We start from the raw sequence: 22,138 nt of genomic DNA, 5'->3' as shown, positions 1-22,138 counted from the left end.
CATAAACTGAAAACATGACAAAGCAGTATTTTCTCAAATAAGGAGCAATTTTTATTGAGGTGAAATCCACATAACATAAAACTACCCATTTTATTTTTAAAAACTTATTCATTTTTTAATATCTTCATTCAAGAGTACTGATTATTTAACATGGTCGAGGTATCAAAAATTCTATGGGAACAGATCAAAACCACAGATAAGGCCCATCAAGGGGGATACTAGGTAGATTAACCGAAGACTAAAAGCTATAGAGAGGTGTGTTGTCCTGTTTTAATTTTACTTGAGACCTTCAGATGTTTGGAGTTGGTCTAGAAATGTACACTCTTTGTGTCTTGATCTATCTACTATGGGTCAACTGTATGAGCATGAATTGTATGAGAGATGCAATTTTAACCTACACTGGTATAATTTTAAGACATCTTTTATTGGAGTAATCTAAAAGATTGACATGTTTGTCTAGGAAAATGGTGGGAAAACTAGTACTGTCATACTTTGTAGGATTCCAAAATGAAACCATTCTGAAGGAAGGAAAATGGATATCATTTACCTAGATGCATTTATCCTTTCCTAGTAATCACACTACTGTGAATTAATCCTACAAATAAATATGGGTATATGTATTAAGCAATAATATATATAACATATACAATATTATTATTTGCAGGATTGTTATGAACTGTTTTAAAGTATATGAATCAGTGGCATTTAGTGCATTCACAATGTTGTACAATTCTCTCTATGTTTCTCTCTCTCCATGTACGCACATACATATATACATGCATGTTGTGTATAATAATCTGTTGAAAGAGAGGTGCATTGTTGCAAGAACCATCAGAGGAGGAGGGTTTCTGAAGACAGTGTGTAGAATCTTTTTTTAAAAGAAGATTTTTTAATTTATGCATACAAGAGCTGGGGTTCAGGTCAGAAGTACAGGGGGTGAGAGGATTCACTAGAGACAGAGTGGGGAGCAGAAAAGGCCAGTTGACTGAAATACACTGCTAAGGGGAACAGTGGATGAGACAGGAGAGGTCTGCTGCTCCATGTGGGTCACCTTCCTGTCCAGCTGGGGATCAAACTTGTGCTGCAGTAGCTGCAGATAGCTTCATAGTGCTGACGCTTAACCCCTTCCGCCACCAGGGAGGCCTGCAGTGTGTAGAATCTTCCTAACTCTTTGCTTTATGTCCTTGTTCCTAAGCTAGTTATCACCTTGCTTCAGGTTATATAAGTTTTAACCTCTAATGCCAAGAATAAATAGTTGAGAAGGTAGGCTCAGCAGTCATATTAACTAGGACTTAATTTCTACTTAATTACTAGTCCTGCATCCTCGGGCAACTTGTTTAATTTCTGTGAGCCTCCATTTCATTATTGATAGAAGCAGGAGATAGAATAGTATCTACCTCACCAAATGCTATGAGAATGAAATCAGCTGGTAAGAGGTCCCCTTCACAGAGTAAAAGAACTCAATATAAACCAGCTATTATCACTGCTGTCAGCTTTCTCATAACACTCAGCATTAGCATCTAAAATGAAGTGATTTTTTTTTTTCTCCTCAGGGAGGAGACCATTGTTTTTGGATGGCTCACAAGGTCTTATTGACCAGTGAGTGGAGCGGAGCCGGAAGAAGAACCACATGGGCTGGGGTCTGTTTTACCCTTCAGTTCTACAGAAGGAGGTGCCACCTGAGCAGGGAATATTTCTGAGATTTAATATAATTAGATGACTGGAGAGTGTAAGTCTTTTGAATGATTGAGCTAGTCCTGAATCCTCAGGAAAGAAAAATCATTCAATGAGAATCTCTAGTAGTGTTTCACTGTAGAACATTCTCACACTCTACTGACCTCTTCACCTTTACCAAGCCTTTCAGATGATGTCACCGGAACTTCAATGGAAGTTGAATCAAGCTTTCTGGTACTGTCTCCACTGAGCAAGTTCCTCAGAGAGCCTTTGAGGAAGCCTCAGCTCATTATTTTCCCACAGCATGATGTCATTAGGGAAAACCATGTCTGTGACTTAAGTGCTTCCAGGGCTTTGGAGGAAAGTGTCAAGTGAGATGACAAGTCTTGTCTGTTTATACGGTGCTTCTATTATTCTCTACAGGAATCCTTACATTTGGCCAGCCTTTGGTCAGATACTATGCTTTGTTGTTTCTGGCCATGCTAGAAATTTTCTGGCAATTTAACCCATTTGTGGGTTTTAATGATCTTTGGTCTACAAAGCCACCTGTTCCTTTCTTTTTTCTTTTATTCATTTTTATGAGGGTGAGAGGAATTTTAGTGTAGTCTGTTAACTGGTCCCAGAGAAATGAATGTATAATTGAACACAGTCCAATAGTTCATACTGTTCAACTACCAATGGGAATGCTTGTGAGAGATGTGCAGGAGGCCACGTGCATATGTGTATGTGGAATAAGGATAAGGAAAATAGGTATCTTAATAAAAGTAGGGAGGGAGTATGTTTCATAAGCAAAAACCTCTTTGAAAATGAAGTAAAATTGGTGGGATGGAGTCTTAGAATGGGGTGGGGGGGAGGTCAGAGGAGGTTCTTGGAACATGAAGAATCCTGAGGGAGTCAGGGAATCTGCTTCTGCTTTTGGGTCTGTGCTTACTCACTGTGTGACTTTGCCTAGATGCTTCACCTTTCTGGTCCTCAATTTCCTTATTTGTACAAGAGCAAGCATGTACCAGATGAACTCTCAAGATCCCTTCCAGTTATAAATGTCTGTGCTCCAATAATTCCATATGAAAAGAAATAGAACAATTTTGTCAGATCTGGATGACCAGAAAAGTTAAGGATTAGTGCTAAAGAGGTTGAATCACCTGCCTTTGTGATTTTAGCTTGTACTTAGCTTATTTCTGTTGCCAAATGTTAGCCTTGAGCCAATCAAGTCCTTGGGTCACATCCTACATGAACTTTGTTTTCCCTCATCTAATTGAAAAAAAGATAAAACAAAAAACCCACAAATGTCTAAATAGTGTTGCACAATTTTCAATTTGTAAAAATGAAATAGTGCTTGAAGTCAGGCATGAATTTTTATCCCCATTTGTATTGATGAGAGGAGGAGCCTGGAGCTTCACCCCAAGTCCCTGTCTCTAGGACCAATTCCCCTCTTATCCCCATTGTGAATATCCCACCCTCCCTCCCACAAAACTTCCATTTTGACTCTAAATGTCTAACAGTGAGGAGATTAAAAACAAGTGTTCAGTGTAATTATCGCAGAACAGTTAATACATAATTGCATATTTTTGTAAACAAGCTTAGAGTCTTTTTCAGTGACCTCCCTGTGCCTTTGTGGTTTTGCAGATAAATTCTCTTCCCTTTTTTTTTTTAAAAAAAAAATAAACACTTTACGGAGCAATCATTTTACACCAGGTATTGTCAGAGCTTTTGTTCGTTTGCTCATCACCTTCCTCATTGTACAGACAAAGAAACTAAGGCACAGAGATGTGAAGTATCTTGGTCAAGGTCAAACACCTCTTATAAGGTAGAGCTGAGATCAGAGCCCCTGTTGGTCTAACTTTATCCTATTAACCAGTTTGCCTTTAATTATACTATGTTTGTTAGCCTGCTTTTTTTGTTAAATAAACCTCTTTCAAAAGTGATTTCAACCAGTGTGTGATAGCAAAGGCCTTTGAGGTAGGAGATAAGAAGGCAAAGCTAGGCTAAGGTAAACTACTGTCCTCTCCAAATGCATAGCTATGGCTTGAGCCCTGCCCAGTCCTCATCCATAAGGAATCCCCTGAAGCTGTGCAGTGTTTTTCTAGAGAAAATGTTCTATTCTAGTTGCTTAGAACATTCCTACATCAGATGACCTTGCTTTTTCTGTACATTCAAGTCTCTGTTCAACCATCCCAGCCTCAGAGAGGCCTACTCTCAATACTTTATTCAAAATAGCACCCCAAAATTTCTAACACTATATTCTGCCTTGTCTTTACTCCTTAGCACTTATCACCACCATTAAGACTAAGCAATTATTTAATCATTTGTTGTTTTTCTCCTTCCACTAGAATATCAGCTCCATGTGGGCAGGATATTTGCCTGCTTTGTTCTATATTATATTGACAGTTTCTAGAACAGTGCTAGGTCCATAATATCTACTCAGTAAACACTTGATGAACAAATAAAAGGAAAATGGATAGTGAAGAAAGTGGAGGCTATTTATGCCTGAAAAGTGAGGATGTAGCTGCAACCTGGGCAAGGGTTGCTAGATATTCTGGCCAACATTAGGAAACCAAATGGTAGCATAGTGTGTCCAACTGGGAAAATCAAAATATGTTTAAAGGGGCAGGGGGTGGAATAGGACAGTTTTAATGGTGGGACAATTTAGTTGAACTGCCCTAGCTGCTATTATATGACCAACAAAATCATCTGGGTTTAGTTTTTTTCAGTAAATGAATTTTCCTAAGTTTTGATTTAAACCATTGATCTTAGAATTGTTAAAACTTGGCTAGATTTAGAGCTCATCCAGTTCACCTCTATCATTAAGGTGAGACCTAAGCAGAGGTAGTGGCTTGTCCAAGATCAAACATGGCCACTTAATCTATGACAGTAACCAAACTGTGCCACAACTGTTTTCAAGAATAAAACTTAAGCAAAACATCAGGATTTATTTGTCTCTCTGGAAACACCTGGAAGTCTTTAAAAAATGACTGAGAGCTGGGTCCTGCTTCCAAAGATACAAACTCAATTGTGGTAATAATGTGAAGACAGGATTAAGAATCTCCAACTTGGAGGTCAGGAGTATGAAGTTGGGAAGTAGACAAAGTAGGGTTCAAATCATATCTCTTTTACTTACTACTGTTGGATTTAGGGTAGTTAATCTTTGTGAGCTTCAGTTTTCCCATTTGTAAAATGCAGGTAATAAACCCGACAGGAATTTTGTAGGTATTAAGTGGAATAAGGTCCAGAAAACAGTTGGTATATTGCCCAGACCACTTAAACACTTGATAAATGATAGTCGCTATTAGCATTATTAACACTGTCATGCCAAATAACAATTATTATACTGAATAATGATTTCTCTCCTCTGTATTTAAAAATTGTCTAAGAGTATATAAGGATTAGCCAACTGATACATTTTGAAGCAATGGGACTGTCTTGACACAACCCTGACTAGGATGTCATATCTATAATGGCTAAAGACTGACTGCAAAGTGGAACCAAAGCATTTAAAATGGGCCTGCCTAATCTTCAATGAAAAAGAACAAACATTACTGAAATTCATACGGAGCCACAAAAGACCCCCCATTAGCCAAAGCAGTCCTGATGAAAAAGAGGAAGAATGGCAGCATCACACTCCCAGACTTCAAACTATACTACCAAACTATAGTAATCAGTATAGTAATTCAGTATAGTACTGAGACAAAAACAGACCAATGAAATAGAATCAAAAGCTCACATATAAAACCACGCCTGTATGGACAGTTAATCCGTGACAAAGGAGTCAAGATTATACACTGGAGCAAAGAAAGCCTCTTCAATAAATTGTGTTGGACAATTTATTGAAAACTGGACAAGCAAAAGAACGAAACTAGACCACTATCTTATACCACACAGAAAAATTAACTAAAAATGGATTAAAGACTTGGATGCAAGGCCTTCAACCATAAAACACTTAGAAGAGAACACAGGCAAGACACTCCACTACATAGGCTTCAGAGATGTCTTTTTGGATTCATAGCTAATAGCAAGAAAAACAAAAGAGAATCTAAACAATTGGGATTACACCAGACTAAAAGGCTTCTGTACAGTGAAGAAAACCATCACTAAAACAAAAAGGACACCCCACATCTGACAAGGGGCTGAGCTCCAAGAACTATAAAGAACTCACACAAAAGAAACCAAATAACCCAATCAAGAAATGCTGGCAGAAGATCAAAGTAGGCACTTTTCCAAAGACAGATAGATGGCCAATAGGCACATGAAAAATACTCATCATTACTTATTATCAGGGAAATGCAAATCAAAGTCACAGTGAGATACCATCTCATACCTGTAAGAATAACCCATATCAAAAAGTGCAGGTGAGGGTGAGAAATAGGAACCCTCTTACATTGTTGGTGAGAATATAGACTGGTCCAGCGCCTATGGAAAACAGTATGAAAGCTTCTCAAAACATTAAAAATGGTTGCAGCAATTCCACTCCTAGGTATGTACCTGAAGAATAGAAAAGCACTAATTCGAAGGGAAATATGCATTCCTATGTTAGTTGCAGTGCTATTAACAATAGCCAAGTTTTGGAAATATCCTAAGTGCCCAAATACACATGAGTGGATCAGGAAGATGTGGTAGATGTAGATATAGATATACAGTGGAATACAACAACCATAATAACAGGAACTATCTGCATGATAAAAAACAGTCACAGGCTCATCAACAACCCAAATAGTCTACCCATGGGAACCCTGTTTTTCTTTTGGAGCAAGAGGACATTGAGGTAAATTGCTCTGCTTTTGGATTGCAGGAGGCACAGACTTGCACAAGTGTTCTGTGTAAAATCGGGGTAAATGAGAGCAATGACTCCCACTTAAACGTGTGTTTCACTGGAGGCATGCAGAGGCGTGGAAAGAGAGGCAATGGAATCTTGTTAGCAGAAGTTATACCATACTTAGGCATTTGGAAAAAAATGCATTTACCAAAAATGTCAAAAAATTTGAGTTGGCTAATGATGAGTGAGAAGAAACACAGGATGGCTATAGATTCCTTTATTTAGAACATTTTTCAAAAACAAATCCTTTACATGCATCAAATATTTTTTTGTAAATTTCAATTAACTTTCAATTGTGTTTTAAGAACACACTGGAGCAGAATCAAATTCTGAATGAGAGTATATTCTTCTAGTTTAGAGAATAATTTCCATTAAAATAACTTGAAATTCATTTTGTAAATCATGCTTATTATGTTAGACCTCTGCCTACAGAAATATTGGAAGAATTTTCTTCCTAATCCAATGGAACCAATTTTTCTAACAGTATTCCCCATAATTTTCCATAATTATTAGTCAAAATATACAAATGTATACACATTGCTAGCAATAAGTCTCGAATAGGATGGAAATGAGTTTATACATCTTCCATGTGGGTGATCAAATATTTTTCAAATGTCTTTGTAGAGCTGACATAGAAAACTTTGTGGGCCTGCTTCAGCAGAGATAAGGAGGAAAGCTAATTAAGACCTTAGACATTTCTTTGGGGAGCATTATAAGACACAAGAAGCTTTTAATTGGGTTTTGCTTCACTTTTTAAAAATAATCATTTCCACCTCCATGTTCAGGTGATCATTTCTTCAGGTTTTTTTTTTTTTAAACATGATGCTCATTTGATCTTAGTTATAAATGACACATGGCAAGTAGTCCTTATACCCACCCCCAAAAAAAAGTTGGGAGAAATTGAAATAATTTTTTTTAAAGGAAACTCTTCTAATTTTGCATTAGTGGTTTATGTTACACACAGCTACCAATGACTATGTTGCTAATTGTTAGCAACATCCCGTTGCTAACATCCCTTTAGCCTGTCTGCTGATTTGAACATTTTCAGTTATAAATCACTTAATGCCCCCATCTCTCTGCCTCCCCACCCCGACTTCAACTGCAGGATAAATATCTTCCCTTATATGGTGCTGATGGAACTTTGCAAGTTTGAGTTAATTTCAGCACATTCAGTACTATAGCTAACTCCTGTCATTTTCCAACACCCAGAAGAATACCTTGTGTAGGCACGATCACTCTGCAGCCCACTCAGTAACATGAGTAATGATCTTTAAGTGAACCATATCAAGACTGTAAGGGCTTTGGATAATTTAGACAAGAAAATTGGAACAAGTGTGCATTTCTCTAAAAAATGTCACTGATTTTCTGCTTAGTGGGACTACACAATTTGTTAATGCAAAAAATGTCTCAGAGGGCTAGAAACAATTTTTTTCCACCACGCTAGGGAGGGTGCATGCCTGCGTGCTTATCTGGTGTGTGTTTGCCTCTGTGTGTGTGTGTATGTGTGTGTGTATGCACACACATATGCATATCTCCAGAGATAGAATGATAGAACCTCAGTTTCCTTTCAGACTCATGAATAATAAATACTAGACAGAGGAGCACAGAGGATATTTTTCTACTATTTCTTAGTGCCACAACATCTGCCTGAGGTGACTCTTCCTGGCACTAACAAGTTTCTGATGCTCTGCCAACATGATATTAAAACCTTTTAGAGTGAAGACTATTTGTCCTCCTCCGTGGATTGATACCCCTCTCAGCACCTCTGTGACAAAGGGTGGGAAACCAGGATTGACTTTATTTTCTTTTTGCAGTGAGCCATTCTAGAATAGGAAATCTGAAACCCCAAAGAGAAAACACAGTGAGAGGTAGAATATCTTGATTAGAGGGGAGGGAGAGACATTAGCTATTTTCTAATTGCACTTATATCTCAAAAATTTAAATTTTTCTCTTTAGAGAGTAGACTTGTTAGACCACGGTATTGGGTGACATTTGGTGAGGAAGCCAGTTTAGGTTTTGGGGGGCTATTATAAATGAGGTGGAGAAATTGTTAGAAAATATCCCTTTTTCGGGTTGGAAAGTATTATTACCATTTCCTATACCTACTATCTTGTTCCTCATGAAAACCTTAAGAAGTAGGGGGCCTCCCTGGTGTCACAAATGGTTAAGCACAGCATTGTGAAGCTATCTGCAGCCTCTGCAGCATGAGTGTGATCCCCAGCCTGCCAGGGAGCTACCCACATGGCCCAGCAGACCTCTCCTGCCTGGCCCACTGCTCCTCTCAGCAGTGTATTTCAGTCAGTCTGCCTGTTCTGCTCCCCACTCTGTCTCTCGTGAATTCTCTCATACTTCTGCCCCCCAACCCGCTGGCCTGTACTCCAGTTCTTTATGCATAAATAAATAAATAAAATTTTTTTTATTTTGAAAAAAGAAAACCCTAAGAAGTGAGCATGCCAGTAGCAGTATCCCATTTCATAGATGACAAAAATAAAGCCCAGTTTACTCAAGGTCACAGCCAGCGTGTGTTCATAGCAAGAAAAAAAAAATGCTTTTATTATCATGTCTTCTATTGGTCACATCTATCACACAAAATAACTTGCTTGTACCTGTGTTTATTTCTTAAAAATCTTTGCCAAACAAGGATGAGGAATTTAGATAAGCTCCATTACCTCTTGCCTTCCCTCTGACTTATTTCTCTATCAGTGCATAGTAAGCAATGACTGTGTGACTGTGTGACTGTGTGGAAGTCACGTCCCTTTGCAAAGCTCCAGTTGTCTCATCTGTAGAGAATTGGGTCATACACTCTCCAAGTCTCCTTTCAGTCCTGACCTCTTGTGATTGAGGAGAGTCTCAATCATTTATGCAGGCTTATTGCAGCAGTAGTGGTTACTGGTGTCTGGAAATGAATCAGTGAAGGGTTTATGCTTAAACTTGGACCTCGTGGTAGCAGCTATGACTTATGTGTGGAAGAATTTTAAGACTTCTTGTCCAATGACCCGCATTAATGTGAGTGATCCAGAAAACTGCTGCTCATGCTACATTATGACCGGACTACTCCATCACCAGTTGTGCTAAATGATTGTGATCATCCCTGAAGGAAAAATGGAAGTACATTGGTCCCTTCCATCCATAATTGGCCTGACACTGAGTCCCCACGACCATGCATGTCTCTCTCTACGAGTAATAAATACTGCCTGTATCATCTTATTGGACCATGATTAGGCCGATGTGCGTTTTTTGCCTAGAACTATTTTAGACATCTTCATTTTCAACCTTCATTTTTAGCGGACAGTTCAGACAGATTGCATTGTGCTAGGAATGACTGAATAGAGATTTGTTGTCCTTATTAGAAGCTTGAGTGGGCAAAAATACACTTGTTAGCCGCTGTATGCTTGGTAGAAAACAAAAACACCAGCTGGCTTACAGCCATATTACAGGTGAGTATGTAGTAGAATAGAAGAAACCTAGGTTTAGAGTCCAACAGTCCTAGATTGAAATCCCAACTCTGCCTCTTACAAGGTATATGACCTTGGGCAAGTTACTCAGCTTTCAGAGCTTTAGTTACTGTGTATGTAAAATGAACGTGATAATGCTACTTTGTAAGGGGTAGTTATAATTTATGGAGAGTGTCTAGTGCAGTGCCTCACACAAAATAGTCCTCAGTGAGTGGGAGCTATTTTATTGAGGAAGATCAAATGTCATTATGATAGTGTTTCTATTTGCACTTGTGTTTTAAAGTCTGTATTAAAGCCCAGGCTTTTTTTTTTTTTTTTTGTATTTCTCTATTTCTACCTAATTGCCTAGTGCAGTGTCTGGGATATAGTTAGCATTCAAAAATTATTAAATTAATGACAAAATGAATGAATGAATGAGCAACAGTAATATGAAGCAGAGGGCTGCAAATGGATCAACCAACTCCAAGTCCAAGGGTTTGTGACCTGCTCAATATGTAAATTGCCTAATCTAAATCTTCTGATTCTAAGCTAAGTGCTTTTTAGCAATATCAACCTTATTAATCTGTAGCTGTTTTGCTCCTCCTAATTTAGGAGCTTTGGTGAGTTTTTAGAGTTGTCACTCACTCCTTTGCTCTATTAGGTTCCTGTTCTAAGTAGGGAAGGTAGATTAGTATTCTTTATTCACTCTTTCAAGTTTTGAGTAGGAAAGAAGAGATTTTGAGAAAAGCATGGGTTGGAATGGTCTCTGTGAGGCCACACCCTCTGCTCAGAGACTTATTCTGTAGTTGTTATGGGTATCCATAGAAACTTCTAGAATAATCCACTGTATTACCTACAACACTGAGTATGTAGTCAGTGGTGTCGTATAGTCAAATTTCTGACAGGTGTGGGTGCTGAATGTTTCCTATACCAACAAGCAATTCTCAGACTCCAGCAAGGTCTTCAAGTGTTCAACTTAATTCAGACACTGTCAACTTGGAGATAGCATCAAAATCACAGGTGAAGTGTTTAGTATCCCAAGACCACCATACACTTTAGATTCTGGCCATAAGCCCTAAGTAAGCCCATGCTTGTGACCAACTGGTGATAGATCAGAGAACCCCATGACCCCCTCCTGAGATTTCAGTTAATTTTCTAGAATAGCAGATAGAACTCTGGAAGCTTGTTTACTCACTAGAACATTGATTTATTACACGGATACTAAAGGATATAAATCAACAGTCAGATGCAAGAGATGCATAAGGCAAGGTGTGGGGAAAATGTTCAGAGCTTCCATGACTTCTCCAGATGCACAATTCTCCCCAAACCTCCATATGTTCACCAACCCACACGCGCTCCAAAGTCCCTCCCTCTTCAGCTTTATTCAAGGTTTCTTTACATAGGCACGCATGATCAAATCATCTGGCCATTGATAATTGAACTCCACCTCTCTCTCCCTCTCAGGAGATCAGGGATTAGGACTGAAAGTCCCACCTTCTACTCATGTTAGTTTCCCTGCCAACCAGCCCTCCACAGGTGTTTTCCAAACATATTCATTAACACAACAAGAGACAATTTTATCAGGATGGACACTTAAATTCCTAGGGGAGTTGCAAGCCAGGAACTGTGGATGAAGACCAAATATGTATGAGAAATATATTCTGGTCATTGAATAATCAAATAAATACATTTCCTATAAATCCCATTATCACACCAATGCATCAGCTTTCTTTTCTTTGGTGAGTTCACTATTACCCAAGAAGAGAAAAATATACATTCTCTCTCTCTCCTAGCTGCTTTCCACGTTCAATATTAATTAACCAAGCCTACTTTTCCTGCTAGTAGGAATAAGGAAAAGGGGTTATTTTAGAGCACACAGGGAAGGACCCTGCTTTTGACTTCACACTGGCTCATTTCTACTAGTTATTTTCTGCCCCCCCTTAGCATGAAAAGAGGCAAGCTTCACCTGATCCCTCCTGTGTTCTGACCGCGGCTAACAGCTACATATTCTGAAGCAAGAACCTAAAAATCCTCATTTAATGTCATCTGTAGTTTCCTTGAAATGATATTTTATTCAAGGTTGGCTGGGATTTTTTTACTCATGGATTTTATAATGAAACAATGTTGAACAAAATGAAGTTCTTTGATCTGGTGTGTTTCCCATGGACATTTGGTGAGTCAGCAGCAAGGTCTAGATTAGAACTCAGAATTCCTGAGGCTTGATCTTGTACCAGCTTTAGTGCCATGAGTGATGACAGCTGGGAGAAACATGATCCATCTGTAGACTTTCTGCCTTGGTCTTTCAGCCCCTGGAGATGAAAATCATCCATTAGATGAACTACATTTATTAAGATACAAAGTGATAGTTACTTTCTCTGTTGAATTTAGAAATACTGTATTTGGTTTTAATACCTCCTAAAACCAGATGCTTTTAAAGGCTCGATTTCCAGGCTACTCGGCTACTCCGAACCATTTTTAGTGAGTTGGGTGAATAACTGTCCATAGAGATTTTTCCCCCCCTGAGATTCTTTCCATATTTCAAGTACTTATGGCCTTCAGAAATATAAAGGATGCCCCCCATACTCCCATCTCTTATGTTTGGGTACCCCTGCTGTCTGTCTTGGGAAAGAGTGGACTTTGCCTGGACATGCATAGGACAGATTTATTAGGTCAGATTTTATGAAGTTGTATAACAGGAGAAATGATGCTGCTTGATTCGAAGGTAAGGTACCTTAATTCCTGGGTCTGTAAAGACCCAAGCTTTCTTGGGGTGGAATTCAAAATGTCTTAAAGGCTGAGTGTCACTTCTGGTTAAAGGAAAGCAAAAAAAAAAAAAAAAAGTGCTTTTCAAAGGAAGACGAGATATCAACATATTTTTATGTGTGGTGCCTAGAAATTTGTTATGCACAAATTATATTAAGACAAGAATTTTAAAAATGTCATCCCATCTCTTCTAGTTCATGATCATCACTCTGGGGGTGGAGGTGGGGCTGGGCAGTGAGGGAACAGGGTGAGAATGACAAAGAATGTGTAGCTTAGAGTCAGAAAAATTTGGGTTTTCAGGCAGCAGGAAATATAGCTGTGCAATTTTGGGCCACCCCTTTATTATAGTCTATAAACAATCTTAGTACTAATCACTTCACTGATGTGAGAATTTGATAGAACAAGGTAAAACGCCCTGGCACAGGAGCTGTCAGACAATAGCTCAGCACATGATAGCTGTTATTACGGCCCCAGCTGTGCTCTGGTATTTCCCCATCCTACACTGTAGTGGAGCAGCTGGTGAAGAGGCTGGAGAAGCTGGCACTCTAGACCCCATGGTTAGAAGTCTCATGGGTTCTGAAGTCACAATGCCAGGTTTTGAGTCCAAGCTATGCCACTTTCCAGCCATGTGATCTTGGACCAGTTGGCTTAACTTTCTGAACCTCTACTTACTCATCTGTAAAGTGGGAATATTAGTACCCACGTCTTATGGTTGTCTGAGGATTTAAAGAGTCAATACATGTTCTTAGAATGGTGCAGGGCGCTAAGCATGCAAGAAGTATTATTATTATAATTATTGATTCTAAATAATCACTGTTACCTGTACATGATTTATCGTTTTTACACACAAATCATTTAAAATAATACCCTGAACATAGTTCGTATGTGTAAATGTTTTCTGCACCTTTTCTTTTGTTACATATTATTATTATTATTATTATTATTATTATTATTGAGAGTGTTTAAGTTCTAATTTTATCTTTTTAAAAAATGTTCTCATTTATTCAATCCTTTTTTAAAAAAGATTATACATGTAAGAACTGGGGTGTAGACCAGAGGTGTGGGGAGTGAGAGGATTCACCAGAGACAGAGTGGGGAGAAGAATAGGCAGACTGACTGAAATACACTGTTGAGAGGAGCAGCGGGTGAGACAGGAGAGGTCTGCTGCACCATGTGGGTTGGCTCCCTGGCCAGCTTGTGGAATCAAACTCTTGCTGCAGTGACTGGCAATAGCTTGATAGCTGTATCTTTAAACCCTGTGCCACCAGGGAGGCCCCTATTTATTCAGTCTTATTCTACACTGTGCTAAATGAAAACAACTCATTGAGATAGTGGTTTATATATTTATATTTATTTATATTATTCTCTGTTTATATAAAGAAATAAAGCATATGTGTGCCCATGGTCTTGATTTTATTTTAGTGCCCCAAAGGGACCTTTCCTTCCTATTTGGAATGTGGCTGCTGGTATGTGGCAGAGTTAGGATGTGAGCCTGGCTTTGCTGGCCTCCAAACCCCATGTTCATAACACCATGTTGTTCTAAATGTAACTTGGATGGGTGAGATATAAGATTAACAAAGATTGGATCAAAGTTTGAAGTGAAATGGAGTTAATCTCGGAGTGCCAAGGATTATCTTCCATGTTCTTCCAGTTGATAATAATAACCAAGGAAGCAAAAGCCTTGTGAAACCTCTAGGTTGTGTCTCTGGTATAGTGGCACAATGCTTCCCAACAGTGGCCCTCAGTGCAGGCCTGGGCAAACAGCATGTTGGTAAGGCTTTTGCAGTGGTTGCTTCATTTGAGGCACAGCTCCTTTATGTTTTATGCAAAGGGCTGAAGAGAGCTACCAATTCTGTTTATCATTTGCAAAAGAAAAATAGCTTGAATTTATGAACCTGAACATGTACTTTGCACATGTGACTGGGTAACCTCCACTCTGCTACTTTAATGAGACTGGCTTATTCCTGAATGTGTGTGCTTTAATGGGTTGATCCCAGCTGTATAAAACCAAGTAAAAAAAAAAGTCCTTCTGGGTTTTGTTTTCAAAGAGGGTGGAAATGTTAAAGGAGATTATTCTGATTTAAATTTTTTGTTAAAGATTTATTTATTTATGCATACAAGAACTGGGGTACAGGCCAGAGATGCAGGGGGGTGAGAGGATTCACCAGAGACGGGTGGGGAACAGAACAGGCAGACAGACGAAACACACTGCTGAGGGGAGCAGCGGGCGAGACAGGAGAGGTCCGCTGCGCCATGTGGGATTCTCACCCGCCAGCCGGGATCGAACTCCTGCTGCAGAGGCTGTGGATAGCTTCACAGGCAGTGTTTAACCCCTTGTGCTGCCAGGAAGGCCCTGGTTGTAATTCTTGAAGAGATACTTCTCTTGGAAGATACTGCCTCTCTGATCTTTATGATAGTGAGGATGTGGAAGAGAACTATATGAGTCTCTATGAGTGGCGGTGTCTAGGAGTTGCCTGGATTATTGGGAGGCCTTTAATCTCCCTAATACTGAAATCTATGCTAAATAAAGCTTGAACCAATGCATGTACTCTCAAGCTTCAAGTCACTATCCCATACCTGCCTCCTCCAACCAGGGTGTTCCCCCTGTGCCTCTACTTTATAGAATTTCTGGAGTGGTCACAGATTCCTGCTATGTGCCAGGGATAGTGCCAAGTGCTTTGCATACTTTGTATCTAATTGGCACTCATAAAATGCTGTAATATGGCTATTCTTATCTTCATAGGTTCATTTTATAAATGAGGGAAATGAAGTGTTGGAGAGGTTGCGCAATTTGACCAGATCACGTGAGTAAGAAGCAACAAAAAGGAGTTTGAACCTGGACCCACTTGAAATTCAAGTATATGTTTATTCTACTGTATAACATTTGTGAGGACTGTTCAAGATGCTGGGAATTCTCATAGCTAACTAGATGGTTTGAGAATGATGGCTCACTTTATTGTATCCTTGAAATGGCCATTCTTGGTTGAGCACTGTTTAGAATTCACTGGTACATATGATCATTTTTTAACTGGTTTATGTAATTTGTGAAAAATAATATAGTTTGTGTGATGACCCCCATCTTAGCATCCTGGGGGTTACTGGTACTCAAATTGTCATTAATGCGTTACTATCCTATAGGTGATTGTTCAACAAATTAGCTCTAGTGACATCACAGATGGAGAACTCTAGAACTTTAAGATTTCCATGGCCACTGCTTGATCTGTGAAGTGGATTCAGCAATCAAGGCCTTGGGGAGTCTCGGGTTTCAGAAAACTGAGCTTTCTATCACCAAGTTGGAAGATTTAATTGACATGTGGGTGGTGTGTATAAAATATTCTGGTTGTTTTGGACTTGAGTAACTGGCTCAAAATGTTCTCCACTGGGAATACCTTCATTACTCCCATAGAATCTATAGTATCCATGGTCTCGTGTGGATACTTCAGAGTTAATGAACATGTTCAACTAGGAAAGCATAGGGTGTTTCATAGCAGGACATGAATCACAAATGTCACACTATAAGCTGTCTTGTTGATCCTTCCAGTCAAATCTAAGGTATGTTTGAATATCCATGTTTGAGAACACAGTGTGGTCTTATTTATGAGACATAGTGATAGGAAAAGGAATTGGGGCTAAGTCGCACTTTAGAGATACTTTCTTAGGTGAACTAAAAAAGGAAATAGAATTAGGATGTTTAGGAAAGTACATAGATGATCATGAAAGCCATTGTCTTATTATTTACTTTTGTGAAAACCTCCATTGTAGGTGTTTTTTCTCTTTATCTCCAATCATGTCTTACATTTCAAAACAATAGGATTTTTGAGTAAATATCAGCAATTCCACAAAATTATGAGTTTCACTTATTTTTTATTTTATATATTTTTACATCATTTTTGCATAATATGTGCATTTTCATCTTGGTTATAATACCCATATAATTCCCACCCCCCTTGTTTTGATCCCTCCTCCCCCCATCCCCATAGTGTGTCTCTGGTTTATAGTTGCTTGTTGATTTTGATTTTTACTTTATTATAATTAGTCTTTTTTTTAAAGATTTTTTATTCTTGCATACAAGAACTGGGGTACAGGCTAGATGCGTGGGAGGGTGAGAGGATTCACCAGAGATAGAGAGGGGAACAGAACAGGCAGACTGACGAAATACACTGCTGAGGGCTCTACAGGAGAGGTCTGCCACTCCATGTGGGATTCTCACCAGCCGACCTGGATCGAACCCATGCTGCAGAGGCTGCGGAGTGCTTCATAGCACTGTGCTCGACCGCCTGTGCCACCAGGGGAGGCCCTATTATAATTAGTCTTTTCCCTGGTCCCTAATTTAGGTTTTCTAAATTCCTGCTATGAGTGAGACCATCCGGTATTTTTCTTTTTCTTTCTGGCTTATTTCGCTGAGCATGATCCCTTCCAGCACCATCCATGTTGCTGCAAATTGCATGTGTTTATCTTTTTTGAATGTTGAGTAATATTCCATGGTGTATATGTACCACATCTTCTTGATCCAGTCATCTATTTTTGGGCATTTGGGCTGTTTCCAAAGCTTAGCTATTGTAAACAGTGCTGCTATAAACATAGGGGTGCAGGTGCTCTTTGGAGTTGATGTTTTTGCGTCCTTTGGGTAAATACCTAGGAGTGGAATTGCTGGATCATATGGAAGCTCCATCTTTAGCAGGTTGAGGAATCTCCACACAGCTTTCCATAGTGGTTTTATTTATTTATTTTTTTAAATTTTTGTCTTGTTTAGTTCTTATTCATCCCTCTGTTGGTTCTGGCTTTAGGACTCCTTGTAGTAAGTACTTCTTGGAGTGGGGGTTTAGTTGTAATGAAATGCTGGAGTTTCTGTTTGTCTGGGAAGGTCCTTATTCTTTCTTCATAGAGGAAGGAAAGCTTTGTGGAATAGAGTATTCTTGGTTGGCATTTGTTGTCTTGGAGTTTGTTGACTGTCCCTCCACTCTCTCCTTGCCCACAGTGTTTCTTCAGAGAAGTCTGATGTCAGCCTGATTGGTTTTCGTTTGTATGTTATCTGTTTCTTCCCTCTCGTCATCTTCATTATTTTTTCCTTGTCTTGGATTCTTGGGAGCTTTACTATTATGTGTCTTGCTGTATTTTTCCTTTCCTCATGAAAGTTTGGTGTTTTTCTTGCTTCTTGTATGTCTATTTTCAGCTCCTTCTTCATGTTTGGGAAGTTCTCCTCAATTATTTCCTTGAATATTTTCTCTGTTCCTATGTCTCTCTCCTCTCCTTCTGGGGTTCCTGTAACTCTAATATTTCCTTTCCTCATGGAGTCAGATAGTTCCTGAAGTCTTTCTTCATTCTTTTTCCTTGTACTTCTCTTTCGTTTTCTGTTTTGGTTCTTTTTATTTCTGTGTCTTCAAGAGTACTTATTCGTTCTTCCATTTCATCTATTCTGCTTTCATTGCTTTTCTCAGAGTTCTTTAGTTCCTCCATTAATCCTTTGAGCTCCTGCATTTCTTTAGGGACTCAATTTCGTTCTTCTGGTCATTGATTATTTTTCCCATATCATTTTTTACTTCTTTCAGTTTTTTAATCATGGCGACTTTAAATTCTCTATCGGGAAGACTCGTAAGTTTCTCTAAGTCACTGTTGTTGCAGTCTGGTGTTTGTCTTTTTGTGGTGTGTCTTTTCCCCAGGGAGATGCTTGGTTGCTTGTAATTTTTCTTCTCCCTGATGCTTGTTTTCTAATTTGTCCTATGCGTTGGGACACTGTGTCGCTGGTACTGGCCGACATCTCTTTGGTGTGCTCTTTCTGGGATGTTGGAAACTGGTGGCCCAATAGAGTCCAATACTGTTATGCCAGAAGTCCAGTAAGGCAGTGGTACTATGGATATGTTAATGGTCACTTTCCCAGAAAATCTCCTCCTTCTGTATTTGTTTAATTCCAGAGGTGGGTCTTGAGGTCCCACAGACTGCCCTGGCAGTGGCTGGATCGCCCGCTGGGCTCCAAATCACTTAGATCCCCCTCTGGGCTCTGACTCTGCCAGGTGGGGCCTGGCTTGTGGGGGCCTTCAGCTCACCTCTGGATGTGGGGACAGCCCTTTCCCAGTTCCACACAGTCTAGGTGGGTTCTGGACACAGAGATTCCTGTTCTGAAATGGCGAGTCAGGAGGGCACTTCCCTGTGCCCATGGTTCACTTATTTTTTTAAAGAAGAATTTCCTTTTTGTCCATGATTGACTGTTCTTGACTCTTCTTATTTGTATTATATTTTCCTATTCTTTTTTTCCTCTTGCCTTATATTATTGATAAAGCCTGTTTGGTTTTGCAATTAATCCATCCCTCACATTTTGCCAGTTTTAGGTCTGTGCAAAATTCACTGACATGAAATAGTATTCCATCTTTTGATGAAAAAGTGGTCTTGTTTTTTGTTTTATATGTTTGTTCTACAGATGTTTTATATGAAGAAATGGCTCAGCTCTGCTTTGTACCAACATGGTGCATTTCCAAACAATTTGTCTTTCTCTTTGAATACTGAGGTATCCCCTGCTTGACGAACCTCATGGTGGAGGGTAGCTAAAACAGAATTAGGGGCTCGACAAAGGAGAAATGTCTGTGGTCACAGAGTCTGAAGTAGACCAACTCACAAGCTTCCCTTCTGAGTTAGGTGAATGTTCTCTTTTTGTTGAGGATTAGTTTACATAGAAAAGCTATATTGAAAGTTTTCACTGAGTCAGGCATGGTTTGCATATTTGCAGCCATGGGAGAAACCTCAGTCCTTTCTGCATTTTATCAGCTCCTCAGTGGCAAATTTGTGGTATGTTTTTATTCTGCTCTCATCTTTCTTTAGAGCTCGTGTAACAGCTGCCTAGCATAGTTCAAACCCTCTATCAATGTGGTGACCATATTTTTCAATTGCAAGTCAGGACACATGGTCTGACAAATTCCAGTGTACTTAAGGAGACAATGGAACAGAATATTTGAAGTTCAGACAGTTGCGGAATATATAGACACCATTCTTAGAAAAACAAGCACGTTCCGATTTTGTCAGCATGGGAGCATTTATAAAGTTTCCATTATTTGTGACAGAGAATGCTGTGCTTCACCTATTGAATTTTTTTGCTCCTTTTGAGATTCCGTAGTTGTCTTGGCTGCAATTTCAGATAGGGTTAGACCAGTTTTCAGCCCAATAAAGTCCTGCTGAATTCTGGTGGTTCATTGCTTCCAGTATTGTGGCGACTTTGCTACAGCAACTGCACCTTGTGAAAGTGATGTGTTTGTTTGAAGAGAATACAAGGAGGGTGTCATATTGAATTACTATTCCTATAATCATAAAGGTCCTGACATGTGGCCTGTGTAATCGGTATTTTGACTTAATACTCATACTTTGTATTTTGGGAGGCATGTCTTACAAACTTCTCCTGGAATGAGAGGGAACAAAGTGGACAAAATTCATGGAGTATTAGTATTTGCAAATGTGGAAAAAATAGTTCATTAAAGAAAAGCCATTCATATTATGCAAAGGACTCTTTGGCTGGAGGTTATGTCATGGGATTGGCCCTGAAGGCTGGGTGAAGCTGACTTTTGATATTTTTCTGTAAACTTCTCTTTGTAAGACTCTCTCCCAGAAAAAACTAAATTCCCACCTCTTTTTAATGGAGAAGGCAGACTTTAAATCTGCCTACCTTTCTCTAATACGCCTACCCTGATAGAATCCCCAGCTGAATGTCCTCCTTTTTTCCTTCCAGTAACCCTGTGTCCAGGCTAGGCAATTTAAGGTGACATCTGAAGTCTGGGCAATTTACTTAATCTTCTGGGTTTCTCCCATGTGTTCAGGAAGTATACTTGTTACTATTAAACTTCTTTATGCCTTTTTCTTTTATCAATAAACTTTTTCCAACCTCCATGACTTTGATTTGATTTCATCATCGCCACTTCCTGAAATGTCCCATTCTCTCCTCCCTTTCTTGCAGACTGGCATCTACTGAAGACCAAAGTCTGCCCACCACCAGTATGTGTTGTTTGGTCTGCAGTGTTTTTAACCTAGTTTTAAATGGGGACATAGTCTGATTCATTGAGGATCTAGCCCACCACTATATCTAGCCCATTTATACTCATTTATGTTCTCTTCTGGGCTCCTGAAGGCATTTTGATTCATACAGCTTTCATCTCCATTTAAATCCAGCTCATCATCCAAGGGCCATCTCAGATGCCTTCTCTCCCATAAAAGTCTTCCTTGTTCTTGTGAAAGATTGACAAGTGCAGCCATTTTTAAATGGCGTCAGGGAAACCCTTAGAGAAACAGCATAACCTGTCTTGTTGAACTAGGTCAAAGACCTTTGAATTGGGTCAGAGACCTTTAAAATGGGCCCAAAGCAATTGTTTTAAGAAATCATCTAGCATCTTGCTTGAGGAGTCATCCGGATCACAAGGACTGACAATTATGGACTTTTTGCCAGAGGATAGAATCAGTAAGCAATTATGTATTGCCAAGAATAGTTAAGCTTGGTAGCACCAGTTAACCCTTTTTTGAAATCACTTACATCATCTTTCCTCTCATCAAAATCCCTATTTTTTTTTTGCCCCTCGAAACACTGGGTTTTTATACAAATCTGTGTCCCCCAGATTGCAATTCTTTGATCCTAAATAAACATATTTTGCCACCTGAATTTTTAGGTTAATAATCGCTTTATAACCTGAAATTTCTTGTCCCCCTTCCTTTTTTCTTCTAAAGTGTGTAAAATAGACTTCTTCCTCAGATGCATGTTAATGGTGTGTGCACGTGTTAAATACTTACTGAAATCTAAGCTTCCTGAGGACAGGGCTCTCATTTTAGTTTTCTTTGCTACCTCTTCTGTATCTGGTAGTGTTAGGGGAGGTACCACATTCCCTGCCCCCAATTATATGCAGACCCCTTGGACTAGATACTGGTAATTAGGGTGGAGAGCTAAATGGCTGGTGAAACTTCATCACACGAAGGCAGGTGGGCTTTGGGGACTTTTGCTTTTCTAGCTTTGCCTTGCACCCAGGGACTTGGAGGAGATTTGAAGATGATGCATGGAGGACAGACATGTAGAGACACTTAATGGAAACATGTGGGTGAGAAACATGTGGGAAGGCTGTCCTTGACAGAGACAATGGCAGCCATTATCTTGATTTGTCTTGCTCCTTATGTCCCCAAATTGCCTAAACTCTTTTTTGCGGTTCCCCACCAGAAGGTACCTTAGACTTCTGGCAAATTTTCTGTTCAGTGGCCCTGCTTCAAGCCAAACTTGTTTGCTAGTGTAGTGGCAGGATGGGCACGTAGCAGGATCTCTATGATCCTATGCAGACAGGTAAAGGAGAAGTTCTGGAGCCCTCAGTGGCTTTTCAGGCTTTTTTTTGCTCCCAGCACCCCGCAAGTTTTCACTCTTCCTGGGCTCTCTGGCATTCTCTCGTGGCCTTTGCCCCTCTTTCGCTCTGCTGGCATCCCTGTGACGCCACCCATATAGGCC

The sequence above is a fragment of the Talpa europaea genome, assembly GCF_964194135.1.
Source record: "Talpa europaea genome assembly, chromosome: X".
NCBI classification, from domain to species: Eukaryota; Metazoa; Chordata; class Mammalia; order Eulipotyphla; family Talpidae; genus Talpa; species Talpa europaea.
This window is presented reverse-complemented; position numbering follows the sequence as displayed.